The sequence below is a fragment of the Symphalangus syndactylus genome, chromosome 3, assembly GCF_028878055.3.
Source record: "Symphalangus syndactylus isolate Jambi chromosome 3, NHGRI_mSymSyn1-v2.1_pri, whole genome shotgun sequence".
NCBI classification, from domain to species: domain Eukaryota; kingdom Metazoa; phylum Chordata; class Mammalia; order Primates; family Hylobatidae; genus Symphalangus; species Symphalangus syndactylus.
Window position 1 is genome coordinate 59,703,473 of NC_072425.2, and position 16,122 is coordinate 59,719,594.

The window sequence follows — 16,122 nt, forward strand, 5'->3', positions numbered from 1 at the left end:
GTATTCAGTTTAGCTTATCCACGATCTTTCTCTCTCTTGTGTATTTGTTTTGTTTCCCTACCTAGGCTTTGAGGTCCTTGAGGATAATAAGCATGTTGCCTATCAGATTGCTGATTAGTTACTAGGTGCTTATGACAAACATATTGAATGACTGATTAAAGCTACCCAGAATTTGAATGACACAAAATAGTATTATTTTTTCCTGTATTATCATGACAAGGTTTTGAAAAGTTCTAGTCCACATTTGCCTTTGACCTGAGCAATTCAAGGTACTTTATCAAATGAATTTTAGAAATTCAGAGTAGGGAGTGTTAGTTCTACCTTAAATATTCTGATAAGGGAGAAACAGAAAGGAAAATGCTAGGAAAACGAGCCTGCTTCAGTAGATTGGAATTGCCTATCCACTCGTGTGTATGAAAACATTTTAATACTTACATATTTTACCAGGAGTCTATGGGAAGCAGTTGGTGCAGCGCACAGAGAGTTGGAAGGCAATTCTGAAGCCTCATGCTCCAACTGGCTCTGAAATAACCAAACAAGGAAACCAAGCAAGTCATTTAATCTCATAAACTCCCATGTGTTTACCTGTAGGCCAGGGCTGTTGGATGTGGTAGATGTTTTATTCATTTATTTTAAAATAGTTTTTTATTAATTATTAAACACTTCCAGATGAACACTTATATGCCTAGGTAGAGGAGACAAAAAGACAAAACACTCAGGTGTTCTCTACCCAGCAGATTTAGCCATCTTTGGGCCCCCTTAGGCCCTATCCCCTGTCATACCCTTTAGTAAAAACCATTATCTTTCTGTCTCTTTGTGAAAATGTTACCTCATTTGATAGATTCCCCCAAAAACATATTGTTTCATTTTGCATGTTTTGAAATTTACCCAAATGGAATTATACTATGTTTATTCTCCTGCTGCTTGCATTTTGTGCTAAATGTTACATTTATGTTACATGCAGTTGTAGTCAATTCATTTTTACTGCAGTATAATATTCCAGTCCATGGATATGCTGCAATTCCAGTGTTGTACTATCACTGCTATGTTTTTTATACACCTCTGTTGATACACATTTGTAAAAGTTTTTTCCAGAGTATATGTCTTAGAAGTGAAATTGCTGAATCTTTGATTGTGCACTTTTTATAATTTACTATACCATGCCTGTTTTTCAAAGTGGTGGAAGCAATTTACACACAAAGCAGCAGAGGATAAAAGCATCCACTTCTCCTCAACTGCTCCAAGAGTTGAAATTTTTATAATAACTTTCACATGTGTATAGGCCACTTATGTTTCCTTTTCTGCGAAATTTCTTTTTTTTTATTTGGTTGTCTTTTTCTTACTTAAGCATGGTATTTCTTTATGTGTTCTGGGTAAGCATGCCATGTTGATTATTTGTGCAGCAGCCATCTTCCCTGCTGTGGCTTGTCTTTATCTCTCTCAATTTCTCTCTTTCTCTCTCAATAAATGGAAATTCTAAATTTTTATGTTGTGGAATTTATCAATCTTTTCATTTATGTTTCAGGAAATCATTCTCAATCTCTGGGAATATCTCCGTGGGAGAATAGACATAGTCTCCTATTTTGTCTTGCAAATGTTTATAATGTTCTCTTTCATTTTTACATTAGACCACCTGGAATTGGTTCATTATTTGGTATGAGGAAGGACTCCAGCTTCATTTTTAACCATATGGATAACCAAATATCCCAGTACCAAGTAATAAAAAATCCACCCTTTACCTACTGAACTGCAATACTACGTCTGTCGCATGTCTAGTGTTCATATGTGTGTTTCTCTATTCCAGGGTTCTCTTCCTATTTCAACATCACATTGTTTGTCTCTGTGCCAATATCACATTGTCTTCATTATTTTTTTGAATATAAAAATTCTTTATTTAACCTAATCCAGCCAGTATTGAGATAGTTTGCTACATTAAAAACAAGACGTTTAAAAAAAATTACAGTGAAGTTAGCAAGGCAGTGACTAATTAAGTCACTAAGTTTAATTTTATATTCTTCAGTCATTTCATAATCATGTAATGGTAAACAATATTTTCAGCCACTTTGGAGGTAAGTTAACTTTTGAAAAGAATAGAATTCTATTAGTCATCATTGGATTTTATAAAAGAGGTTTAAAACATTAAAGTTTCTAGAAATAACACAGTAAAGAAATATGAAACTGCAAAATAAAATATACCCACCCATCCGAAAAATCTACATCATCTCTTTCATTTGTCCCCTAATGCCTTTCTTTTACCTCTTCATTTACTTTTTCTAGAGTGCATTTCTATAGCTTTATAGTAAATGCTGATCTTTTATAGAGCTAGTTCCCCACCTTCTTTTTTAAGAATGCTCTTGCTATTCTTGGCCCTGTGAACTTCCATATTCATTTTAGAACTAGCTGTAGGCTGTCAAGTTCCATGGGGGTTAGGGGAAGAAAACAGTAGCAACAGCAACAACAACAAAAGAAAACCCTTTGCACTTCACAGGAATCAGGTTGAATCTATAGATCAATTTAGAGAGATATTTTACAATGTTAAGTGCTCTGAGCCATGACAATATATCTCTTCATTAATTTAAGGGTTTTTTTTTCAATAAAGATTTAGTTTTCTCCCTAATTATTGCATATATTATGATAGCTTTATTCTTAGTTACTTGATATTTCTCAATGCTATGTTTTAAAATTGGTTTATTTTTGTTTGTTGCTGACGTATAGAATAGCAATTATTTTATGTTGATTTCGTATCTAGCAACCTTGCTAATATATCTTCTTAATTCTAATAATTGATCTATCTGTATCTTTCTTTGAGTTTACTATGAAGACAATCCTAAAATTTTGCCCTTCCTTTCTAATCATTACACATGTAATGTCTTTAAATTGCCTTACTGCAATGGCTAGGTCATCATGGACAGAATAGAAAAAAAGTAATAACTGCATACATACTTTCTTCTTCCCTTTCTTTACCATAAAGAATGATATTTGCTGAAAACTTTTTTGTAGTTTTTATCAGATAGAGAAACGTAAAGTCTATTTCTTATTTGCTAAAGAGTTTTTATTTTTAAATCATGAATGGATGTTAAATTTTATCAAGTAGTTTCTTTTCTACATCCATAGAAATAATCATATTGTTTTGCCCTTTCTTCCATTATTGTAGTGAATTACACTACTCAATTTTCTAATGTTACACCAAATTTTCATACATATCATAGACCAAATTAGATAACGAGATATGCTATTTCTTATATGTTAAATTCAATTTATTAATATTTTCCAAAGAATTTGTCTTTTTATTCAAAAGTAAAATTGGCCTGTAATTTGTCTTTCATTTTATTTCCTTTTCTGATTTGGCATCAAAGTTATACTAGCCTCTTCAAAGGAGTAAGAAGTGTTCCCATTTTCATATTTTTTGGAAGTATTTATGTAATGTTGAAACCATCTGTTCCTTGAGTGTTAGCAAGAATTTACCTGTAAAATCATCTAGGCATCCTGATTTCTTTAAGGGGAAGATTTTTGAACTACTGATTAATGCTTCTAAGACTATACTAGTTTTGTTTCTTCTTGAGTCAATATATTTTTAGCAATTTTTGCACTTCATCTAACTTTTAACTCCTTTTGTCATAAAGTTGGTTCATAATATTTTTTCATTATCTTTTAAATCTCTGACCCTTCTGTAGTTATCTACATATTTTATTTGGCATATATTTTTTTTCTTATTCCTCTTACCACAGTTTTGTCAATCTAATTAATATTTACAAAGAGCCCTCATTTGGCCTTGTTGATTCTCTGTTTTCAATTTATATATCTACTGCCTTTGAGTTCATTCTGTTGCTCTTTATTTCTTAAATGGGATGCTGACATCATTAGTTTTCAGCCTTTTTTTCTTAAGTGCAAATATATGAATTTAAATTAACTTCCAAATCCTAGTTTAGCTGCATCTCACAAGTTCTGATATTTTCATTAAGGTTTAGTTACATAGACATTTTTATTTGTATTATGATTCCATTTTAACTCATGGGTTATTTAATAAATATGGCTTTTAAAGTTCCACACACATGATTTTGTAGAAACAGAATAAAAACACTTATTTTGTAGTCAGATTAACATGCTCTATATGTCGTCAAAATCCTTTGAAATTTGTTAAGACTTGCTTGATAGCCTAAAAGGTGACCATTTTTCATAAATTGTCCACATGTGCATAAAAGAATGTGGATTTTAATTATAAACATATTCATTTTATCAAATTTAATTATAGTATTCAAATATTCTACATGTTTATTGACTTTATCTGTTTGATCTGTTCATTACTAAAATTGGTATGTATTACATTTTCACCATGATAGTGGACTTGTCTTTAACTCCTCATACTTTTATCAGCTTTTACTTTAAATATGTTGTGGTTATTTTATTAAAGTATACAAGTTTAGAATTTTATGTCTTCCCTGGTAAATTAAATATTTTATGTTTATGTAGTGACTCATTTCCTCTCTGCTAAATATTGTTTTAGGTCTATTTTCTTAATATAAATATGTCAGCTTTTTTGTTGCTATTTGCCTAGTACATGTCTTTTTCATTCTTTTGTTTTCAACATTTCTTTGTTCTCATTTTTATTAATACACAGCATATTTTTAATCCAGTTTGATAACCTTTCCATTTTATCAGGATTGATTTTTCATTTCCATTGATTGGGATTACTGGTATTTGGATTTACTTCTATTGTCTTGTTTTGTGCTCTATATTTGTTCTAATTTTTCTGTTTTCTCTCTTTCCTTCCTTTCTTGACCTGTTCTTATACAGACTCCATTTTTTTCTCATTCTAGTTTTTTCCTCAAGTAAATAGAAATTATACACTATTTTTTTCTTTCTTTTTCTGGGGGCAGAAGAAGTGGTTTCTCTAGAAATTTAAACATGAAAACTTATCTAAGACATCTAAAATTGCTCACCATGTTTACCTTTGTCAGAGTCTGAGAACTACAGAACAATTTGACTTTCATCACCTCTACAGTGATTTAGATGCCACTCTTAATCGATGTTTTTGTTCTATTTTTTAATCCACAAATTAGACATCTATCATCATCAGTGTTTTATCTAATCAATGTGTGTTTATATTGAATTTCATATTTACCAATTTCTATGTTTTCCTTCCTTCCTGCATCTCCAATCTTTATTGGGATCATTTTCGTTTTCCCTGAAATACACATTCCCAAATTTTCTTTACGGTCATCTGTGGGTGGTAAACAAAATTTTTGTCTGAAAATGCCTTAACTTTGGAAGACAGTTCATTACCTATAAAATACAGTAAATTCACTATATATATTCACTAGATATAGTTTCAAAACTTTTAAATATTAGTTTATAGTCTTTCAGTTTCCATTAGTACTATTAAGAGGTCAGCTATAAATCTAATTGTCATTCTTTGTAGGTATTTGTCTTTTCTCACCAGCTTCACTGAATTTTTTTATTTGTACATAATGTTGGGCAATTTCCCTATGTTGTTTCTAGGTGTGGCTTTTTCTTTACTTATCCTATTTGGGATTTACTGAGCTTCCTGAAACTGAGAGTTGGTGTTTTTCCATTCTTGAGATACTAAACCATTTTTGACTTTAAACATTGCTTTTCCTTCATTCTATTTTTAACTTCTGTAATTCCTGATAAATATGTTAAATCTCCGTTTTACATTTCCCATCTACTTGTCTTTCCTTGCTGTGTTGTATAGAATTTCTTCAGCCCTATTTCTGAGTTTACTTATTCTCTCTCCAGTTATGTCTGATCTGATATTTAATCCATCCAATATTTCTCAAATATCAACTGTGATATTTTTCTAGTCTTACAAGTTTTGACTTATTCTTATACCTGCTTAGTTATTTTAATAGTGTATTTTCCCATAATCATATTTCAATCCTTTTTTTTTCTTTTGCCACTCTGACCTTAAATTCTACCTCCCCCACTTAGTAACACCACCTCAGCCACCCTGACCTTCTATGTCAGGTGTACTTCTACCTCCAAGCTTTTGCCCTTGCTGATTCCTCTATAGAATGTTTCCATCTAACCCCCTAGATGCACATGCCTCATTTCCTCACCTCCTTCAAGTTTTTGTTCAAATATAAATTGCTCATGTACATTTCATATACCCACTTCCTGCTTTATTTTTCTCTGTAGCCCCTTTTCCTTCTAAGTCTATACAGTTATTTTTTTAACTTGAATGTAAATGTTTAAAGACAGGGATATTTTCTGTTGTTTTTCATTGTTGTATCTCCAGTACCTAGAATAATACCTAACACAGAGTGGAAACATATAAGAATTTATGAGTAAATATTAAATACACTTACTTTATCCGTTGTGTCTAATAATATTGGTTCCTGCTTTTATTCACAATGCCTTCTTTCCTTGTGTGTTTTATGATGTCTGACTGTGAGATCAAGTTCCTTGGACTAGATATGTGAAATCTTTGAGACCTGAGCTGAAAATATGATAGCCCAGAGAAGATTTACATCCGATTCTGCTAGATATTTAAGACAACAATAAATTCCTGGCCTCTCTTATATAATTTGTTTGCATGAAGTTTTTCAGAACACACACAACATCCATGCTAGATAAATAAATAAAAATTATCAGACATGCAAACAGTGGGATACTTTAATATACCTCTTACAGGACTTAACTTGAAGTCAAAAAATAAGGATGTAGAGTAATTAGTATATATATAAGAACTTATATACCAGAATAGAAAAATATGTTTATTTGTATGTCCAAAATCAATTACATATTTGGCCACAAAGAAAACCTTCTAATTTTTTTTTTTTTTTTTGAGATGGAGTCTCGCTCTGTCTTGCCCAGGCTGGGGTGCAGTGGTGCAATCTTGGCTCACTGCAGCCTCCACCTCCTGGGTTGAAGCGATACTCCTATCTCAGCCTCCAGAGCAGCTGGGACTTCAGGTGTGTGCCACCACACCCAGCTAATTTTGTATTTTTAGTAGAGATGGAGTTTCACCATGTAGGCCAGGCTGGCCTTGAACTCTTGACCTCAGGCAATCCACCCCCCTCAGCCCCCCAAAGTGCTGGGATTACACGCATCAGCCACTGCACCAGGCCATAAATTTTTTAAAGTAGGAATTGTAGTGATCATATATTCAATCATAAGCTTAATGATAATTTTAACTACTTATAAATTAATAAACATACCTACCTTTGAATCAAAGATTAAAACTGAAACTTCAAGTTCTCTAGAAAGTCATTGAAATTAGAATAATTATAACAAAATCTATGGGACACAGCAAAAGTATACTTAGAAAAAAATTATAGATTTGAAAACTTTCAAAGGCTAAAATTGAATATAGTTAAGATTCACATTAATAAATTAGAAATGGAGAAATAAAATTAACTGGATCTAGAAAAAAAGGAGAAAGGATAAGTAAAACCAAAACTTTATTCTTTGAAAAGACCAATAAAAAGGTAAGCTCTTAGAAGGAAAAAGAGAAAATATATTTAAGGTCAGAAATAAGATATAACCATAGATACAGAGGAGATAAAATTTATCATAAGAGAATATTCTGTGCAAATTGATGGCAACAAGTTTTCATTTTCTAGCAAAATTTCAATAGAACACTATTAGAGCAGTTAAAATAGAAGAACTAAGGAAGATGATTTAATGTCCTTTCAGAAAGCAAAACTTTCAAAGCAACTTTTAGGGCTGAAGAATGCACAGAGGCTTCAGGGTGATTCCAAAGTAAACCACTCTAGAAGAGTAGGGACCCCAACACTCTTCTCTTAAACACCATAAATTCAGTATTAGGATAATCAGGTCCAAGATTGCAACAACACGTTGAATCTTACTGGGATCCCTGGATTCTGGAACCTGCTCTGGGACAGATTAATTGGAAGATGCTGAGAAGATAACACTCTATGAGGACGTTGAGTCCCCTTGGAATCAGTATTCAGGACAGGTGATAAATAAGCTTCAGGTAAATCCAGAAGGCTGAGCCTTCTTGGTTTCAAGGTCTCACTCGAAAATTCTAACAGTTTCTCAAGATGTGCAAATCATCAAATCTAGCCTTGTCAAAATGTGCATTTCTGAGTTATTGTTAGTATCGGCCATTTCTTGGGAAAGTGTCAACCTCATGTTCATATGATTATTGTCCAGATGGAAACATTTAAAAACTCATGAAAGGCAAAATTAATGATAATGCATTCTCCAAGGTCAGAGTCATGCATTTCAATAAAAATCTACCTCCTTCCAAAACAAAAAGTGCCATTGAACTATAGTTTCTGGTGGGAGGTGGGAGGAGTAAATTAATGACCATATTTATCAAAAGGAGGCCTAGAGATTATGTATTGTAGGGAAATTGTTTTCTTGTCTACAGTCTCACCACTGAAACATAAATGTGAATTATTGGACATTTAGAGTCAAGTGAGACACTGCACCAGAGAACTTACTTAAGTTACTCCTGGAGTCCTGCTCCACAGAAGCTGTAAACTAATAAATATACGTGCTCTTTTAAGGTGCTGAATTTGTCATAATTTGTTATGCAGCAATATAAAACTAATACCATCCCTGTACCTCTCCCTTCATACTGTTCTCACTTCATATACAGCCTCCCATCCCCTTCCTCTTCTCTCCAGATAGATAAAGTCTTCCACCCTTTAAGGCTCAGTTCAAACATTGTCTCTTCCAAGAACCCTTCTCTTAACTCTCCCCAAACCCTCTCCTTAGGCTCCATAGTATCTATAGATACCTATCTTTACACGTGTATTTCAATCACCATCACCTTAGATATATGCCTCCTTGACTGGATGTGAGCCCCACTGAAGCAAGGGGCTATGTCTTTGTCATATTTACATTTTTAATGTCAAGCACAATGCCTGCCACAAAGTAAACATGCAATAAATGTTTATGTGGTGGGTATGCATCTAAGCCCCCTGTGTATTTTGAGTAAATCAATATAATTACCAACTTTAAGCCCCCACTTCACCAGGCTGGCAGGAAATTTACTCTCTCCCTTTCTTAGTTTGTCTTCCCCTTTCTTGGGGGTCATTTCAAAAGTCCAAGATCTCACACTGCATCAAAGTGCTATGCACAGGGGGCTCAGTCACCTGTCTGCTCATTACTACTGCTAAGACTTCCACTGTCTCTGTCCACACAGCCCCTCTAGTACTTCTGCAGCAGGCTTGGGAGGTAGGAATTAGATGTATCACCCAACCATTTCACCCTGAAGATTTTTTCTCATCCTGGGGAGCTCTTACAGACAGCAGGGCCTGGACCCCCTCTACTCCAGGACCACAACTCTTGCTCATCTCTTTCTCCCCCAAGCCAAAGGTCATCTCCTCTAGGAGTGGGGCTACTTCTCCAAGACATGCCGTCCAAATCTTCAAGTCCCTTTGCCTCTTTTGCCTCCTTGACAAACACTCTAAACTCCCAAGAGCTTAGGCCAGAAATCCATGCTGACTTTCTCTGCCTTCAGCCCTAAAAGGAATTTTCTCTGAGGCAATGAAGTCCTCGTAACCTCTCTATTTGAACGGGAGGAATGTAAAGGAAGGAATTATAAATACATGAATATACACCTCCATATATTAACCAGTCTCTCTTTGGGGGTTGACTATGTTTACTGAATGATTGGCTAAATTAGAGAATGAATGATAATGCTAAGGCATCTAGGCAGAGGGAGTATAAGTCACCAACAGAGTGTCAATCATATATCCTAAAGGAATCATAGTGGCAAACAGATCAATTCCTCTCGTGAACATAGCAGGAGCAACGGGAACAGCCTAGGCATATAAAATCTGTAGATAATTTAGAAATGACTAGTTTAGGTCATCAATTTTGAACGATTACATTCTTAAGCCTTCTCTAAACTTACTTCTGGCTCATGTAAATTTCATCCCGAGGGACACTTTTTAAGCCCACTTGGTTTTAGCACACCTTAGGTGGACAGTTCTAAGCACACATCTAGCTTCCCATCTCAAGAGTCAAGGCTCCCTGTTGGTCTGCCCCACGCCTCTCCTAAGCCTTGGAGGACCACTGAGCCATGCCCAGACTCATCCCAGAAGTAAAGGGGTGTTAATACTCTGCCAATGGGTCGCAGGAGTTTGTGGATAAATGTCCCAGGCTTCTGACATTCAGAAAGACAATTCTAAGGTTTTTCTACACAGCTCCTCAGGGATCCCAGGGAACTGAGCCTCAGTTGCCTGCAGTGGTAATCAGCTCAATTGTATACTCTTTATTGGTTTTTTCCCTCACTCTCCATCTCATTTCTAACACACTCTGGCTTCCAGGAATCACTCCCAAATAAACTACCTGTCTCAGGCTCTGCTTTTAGAGGAAACCAGACTAAGACAATTCTCTGCCCTGAGCATCTTTTCTGGAAGAGGTGCTAACGAGGAGTGACATACCCAAAAGATAAGTACTAGATTGAAAAGAGGGGATGGGGAGGTGAAGTAGGGATGGATAACTAAAATAAGAAACTTGGGAAATCACCTGCAGAGCTGCCTCAATGAAGCGGCTGTAAATTGGCCCGTAAGAGTACATATGTGCAATGTCTGGACCAAGTTCAAGGAGAGGAATATGCTGCTTCCAGGATGAGAGTATTGACAGGTCAGTGAGCATGGATGCACGGAGAGAATGCAAGCTCAGACTCTGACAGTGCTGCTTTAGCAATGCAAATGCTGATGCACAGCCACCCTGTGACCTCACCCTCAGCCTCAAAGTGGGGCAGCAAGAGGAGAAGAGTGCTTAGGCAGCTCTCTGGGAAGAGGAACGATGCCAGCATAAGCTGAGAGGTATAAGCAATAAGGCTGCTGGGAAAGATTAGAGCATCTAGAGCAAGTCAATGAGGTCATAGTCAAGGAAAAGGAGAGAAGGGGAGGAATGAGGTCAGGCATTTCCAGAGCCCCTCCAGAGTGCTCAACACTGAGCTGCAAACTTGACTTATGCAACCTGGGTTTCCCAGACCACACCAGTGGAGGGTTTAAAGTGGGCACATGTTGACAGAGAGAACCTACATTTAACCTGATCTTGCCCCTACTTGTTATTGTAGGAGTTCCAGCCCCCTATAAAGACTTCCATATTATTTTTGCTATGCCCAGTGGGGTCAGACATGTGCTTAACAACAAGTCCTGGCATTCACCTTACAGCAATTGCCATTTTTTTCTTTTTGTCTAATCACTGTGGAAAAAAAAAAAAAGTTTACAAAGCTATGGGAAGACATGGGCACCACACTTGATCATTGCTTCTGGGGTCCACCATCATGCTGTTTCGCACCAAGCCCAACCAGCACCTGGCAGGTTCTCTAACCATCAGTCCTTCTGTTGAGTATTGATGTCTCTGGAACACCCACTAGATATCACTGTTTCTATCAGAGACTACTTCTCTCTCCACCTAGGAAGAAGCACTATCCAGTGAGGTACCATGAACACCTCTGCTGGAGACCAGCCCTCACATAGTGCCACTGCCATTTCTACCACCTCTGTGGTATATTGTTAGACTCAAGGCAACAAAGCATGGTGATGTCCAGACCAAAGGAGAAAGCATTCCTTTTCCTATTTATGATTTTCCATTTGGCTGGATGTACAAGAAAAATAATAGTGGCCAATATATACTGAGTTTTTAATGTAAGCCAATGTGCTGATCATACAATACTGGCTCCCTCCCAGAGGTAACCACATCCTAATCCCCAGAACCTGAGAATACGTTATCTTACCTGGGAAAAAAAGGACATTGCTGATGTGAGTTTCAGATGGGGAGATTATCTTGGATTATCTGGGTGGGCCTGATGTAATCAGAAGAATTTTATAAGTGCTATCTGGAGGCAGGAGAATCTGAATCATAGAGAGATCTGAAGATGATACACTGCTGGCTTAGAATTTCAGATTTCCAACCTCCAAAACCATAAGATACCAAATGTATGTTGTGTTGAACCACAAAGTTTGTGGTATTTGTTGTAGCAGCCATGGGAAACTAATACAGCCCAGTTCTGGGCCAAGCACCTTACATGTATTCTATCACTCAATCCTCTGAGGAGCCCCATGAGGGAAGTAGCACAACTAACATCACTTTATAAAAGAGAAAACTGATCCCTGGAAAATCAGGTTAATTGTTCAGTCTCTCTGCTGCTGGCCACACACCCAGGGCAACTTAATTCAGTCAGTGCTCCTAACTACTCCATGGCATGGTCTCCTGCCCAAGGGGCTGTGCCCAGTGTTCTGCGGCATTTTCCATGAAGCAATGGTAGTGGGAGCATGCCAAAGACCCACCTTTGCAGACTTAAAGTTTGTGCCTTATCAGGCCAGGGTAAAATGCAGGGAATTCAGTCCCTCTCTGTTCCTGCTGGCCTATGAACATTCTCTTCCCCACTCCTGTCCAGCCAAAGCCCTCTAAAGAAAAGTGGGGCTGTCATCACTGTCCATACCTTCCACCTTACCCATCTTATCTTGACCAGTCATGTACAATATGTGGAATTCTCTACTAAAAAGTCTAAGAGATCTCAGAATGGGAAGAACAAACATCGGAGCTTTATTGAACTTGCTATTATTTTGGAACTTTCAGGGAAAGGCCTTTTAGCATCACATCTCCCAAAGGTGAGAGCCCAATGCTGGGGTTCCCTCTCTCCCACCTTCTAGCCAATCCTACCACCCTTCCATGTGATCCTCTCTTCCAAGTGCCCATGGAGCTGGGGCTCCCTCCCTTGGGACTCTCTGCCTCTCCTTATTCCTCCTTGCTATCATCTTGCAAACTGAATGCTGAAGCCTTTCTCTGCTCAGTCACTGCTGAACCTGGAGAGGACGTCTGTGAGGCCTGGCCACAGGGTGAAGACAAAAGTATTGGTGTTGAATTTCAGCACAATCTCTCCACCAGTATAGGCTCTAGGTGACTTCTCCACTGGTTTAGCTCACCAAGGAGAGTACAGTCATTCCTAGATTCAGCACTTCCTAGCCCGATATGAGGGAGGGCTTTCTCCTGACAGCAGGGCTGTGACTATTCATAGTAAACCACCCTCTCATCCTTGGGCTGAGGATCATTTGGCACTGTCCCAGGTCTAATGTAGAAGAACCACTAGGCCCACTATTAATATAACAGATTTCCATGGACATCTTGGAGAAGTGACATGACCCGACCTTTGATTCTGCAGGAGAAGGGCAGTTGAGGGACAGGAAAGAGGCTCTGCAGTTCATCCTAATGCACCCTTCTTCCAGCTCCTCCTTGCAGGCTGGGCCAGGAGACAATTGAGCTGCAAACATCATGCTGCCCTGAGGTGGGGACCTCAGTTCTGGGCCAGACTTGTCTCCCTGATTCCTTCTAACCTGAGGCTGTGCTCTCTCCAGGTGGAAGTTCCTATCTCCTGAGCAAACAGATGGCCAGAGGCCTTGAGCACATCAGTAAAGCTTTGAAGTTTCTTGTAAAGGTCTTTAACCTTGCACTTTTTGGAAGATAGAGAAATAAACCTTTTGTTGTGGTTATTGCTGCATTAGTGGGGACTGTTGTTTTAAACCACTCTGATGGTTCTCCAGGACTCTGTTCCCAGGGATACTAATGTTTCTACACTAAGCAGCCCTGAGGGGTGTGTGTGTGTGACCTTTTTTCAGCACCGAAAGAAAGAACTCTTTGGGTGATTATTTTTGTTTGTTTGTGTTTGGAAAGAGTTTCACTCGTCACCCAGGATGGATTGCAATGGCATGATTTCAGCCCACTACAACCTCTGCCTCCCAGGTTCAAGCGAGTCTCCTGCCTCAGCCTCTCGAGTAGCTGGGACTACAAGTGCCTGCCACCACATCCAGGCTAATTTTTGTATTTCTAGTAAAGACAGGTTTTTGCCATGTTGGCCAGGCTGGTCTTGAACTCTTGACTCCAGTTGATCCACCTGCCTCAGCCTCCCAAAGTGCTGGGATTACAGGCATGGGCCACCATGCCCAGCCTCTCTGTGGATCAGTCTTAACCTCAGCCCTATGTCTAGACCTCCCACATGAGAATCAAAAGCCCCACAGGGACCTCCTACTGCCACCCTTGCTCCTTAGGCAGTGAAGCCATTGTCCTAGCCAAGCCTCCTTAAGTGCTATGGGAACTCCTTTCGATCCCTTGAGGTGAGGAAGAGAGGAGCAGTAGCTCTCCTGAGCTCAAAAGTACTATCCTGAGGTTGAGGCCACATGGGTTGGGCACATTAGCCTTTGCCTCCAACCCATCTTCCTTTTCCTCCCCAAGTCCTCAGGTTCTTCTGATTGGCCTCCTCCCTGAAAACCATCCAGCCATTTCCCACCCACCAGCTCTGACCCTTACTCCCAAGCCAAAGACAGGACAGAATGGAAGAGGGTCAGTTCCTGACCAGGGACTTGTGTGTGCCCTCCCCACCATCCTGGAACCTAAGTTGCAGGTTGACAGGAAAGAGATGGCTGCAGGCCAAGTGGGCTGAACAGACAAGAGGGTCAGGTGGAAGACCAGGAAGGTCCAAGGAGGACAGCAGGGAGACGGAACACAGGGGAAGGTGGGCTGATCCATGCCAGACACTAAGTGCCCATGCTGGGAGCAGCTTCTTACATTCTAGCATAAACTTGGGAGCGCCAGTGAGTTTATTCTGTTACAACATGCTGCCCTCAAAATCACCTCAGATGACTGACCTCAGGTCCTGCCTCCTTGCGTGGGGCATGATCTGGGGGAATGATTTGGCATCTTTTCTTAGGCATGATTCTTATGCACACAATCATGAGGGGAGACTGTATCAGTTTCCTGTGGCTGCTATAACAAATTATTACCATGAACTTGGTGGCTTAAAGCAGCTCGCAGTTATTCACTTACAGTTCTGGAGGCCAGAAGTCAAATTCACTGGCCTAAAATCATGACGTCAGTAGCACCACAGTCTCTCCAGAGTCTGGTGGGCAGAAAACCTGTTTCTCTGCCTTTTCTCACTTGGAGGCTGCTGCATTCCTTGTGCTCCTGGGCTCCGTGGTCCTTTCCTCCATCTTCAAAAGCAATTGTGTGGCATCTTCACGTCTCCTCCTGCTTCCACTGTGGTCACAATGTCTTCTTCCTCTTCTGTGTCAAATATCCCTCCACTTCCTTCTTAGAAGGACTCTTATGATTTTATTTAGTGCCCGTTCGGATCACCCAGGATCATCTCCCCATGTCAAAACCTTTCAGTTAACCACATCCACACAGGACCTTCTTCTATATAAGGTAACATTCTCAGATCCCAGAGATTAGGACTTAGTTATCTTTGAGGGCTATTATTCAGCTGTCATATAGGCTTCCCCACCTCCCTCTCAGGTCTGGAAAGGGGATCAGATTCATGAGAGGATTGGCTAATAACGGCAGGATTCAAACTCGTGTCTTTCGGCCTCTGAAGCCCAAGCTTTTCCTACACCATCATATTGCTTCTTATGAAATAGTTGTGAACTTCTGTATCTAGGGGTTTATACATTTACCCAGGGTCCCCAAAATGGAAATAGATTCCTGAGTTCCAGAGCCCCTTAGAAGCAAGTGCCTGCTGCCTACCCCGAGGGTACAGGCACCCCCACAGTCCCTCCTGTGGCCACAGCCATCTGCCAGCTTCCTGCAGTGCAGGCTAAGTCATTCCAAACCTCCAATGGTCATGAAAGAGGGACTGGGTGGCCAGTAGAGCTTCATCACAGCCTTTAAAACAAAAATGGTGTCAGTTACCCTACGAGGAGCGGGTCAGGCATATTGTTTTCACTGAGGCAAGAGAGCACATTATACATTATAAAAATACCTGTGTCGGCTAAATGCTAAGTCAAATAATACTACAGCCATGGTGCTGCCTTTTTTGTGTGTCATCACATGTAAATCCTCATTTTATTAATCTCACAAGCATTCTATTTACCTCTCTAAGTCCTTCCCAGAGCTGCAATTTTTGCCATCTGTGTGAACAAAGCAAATGCAAGCGGTGTCTAGCTTACAGTTACTTGGAATTTCCAGTAAACATAAATTCACATGGATTCTAAGAGCTTTTTCCTGCTGCTATTGTTGTTATACAAAGACAACACAGATTGACTCATAAATACTGTTGCCTAAGATGAATCTCCAAGCAATGCAGGGGAAGTGTTGGCAATAATATTCCATTCTGAAGGGATTGTTTTTCCATCAGCCAGGTGTACTTAGCTTTACAGGAGAAGCATTCCTAAAGAG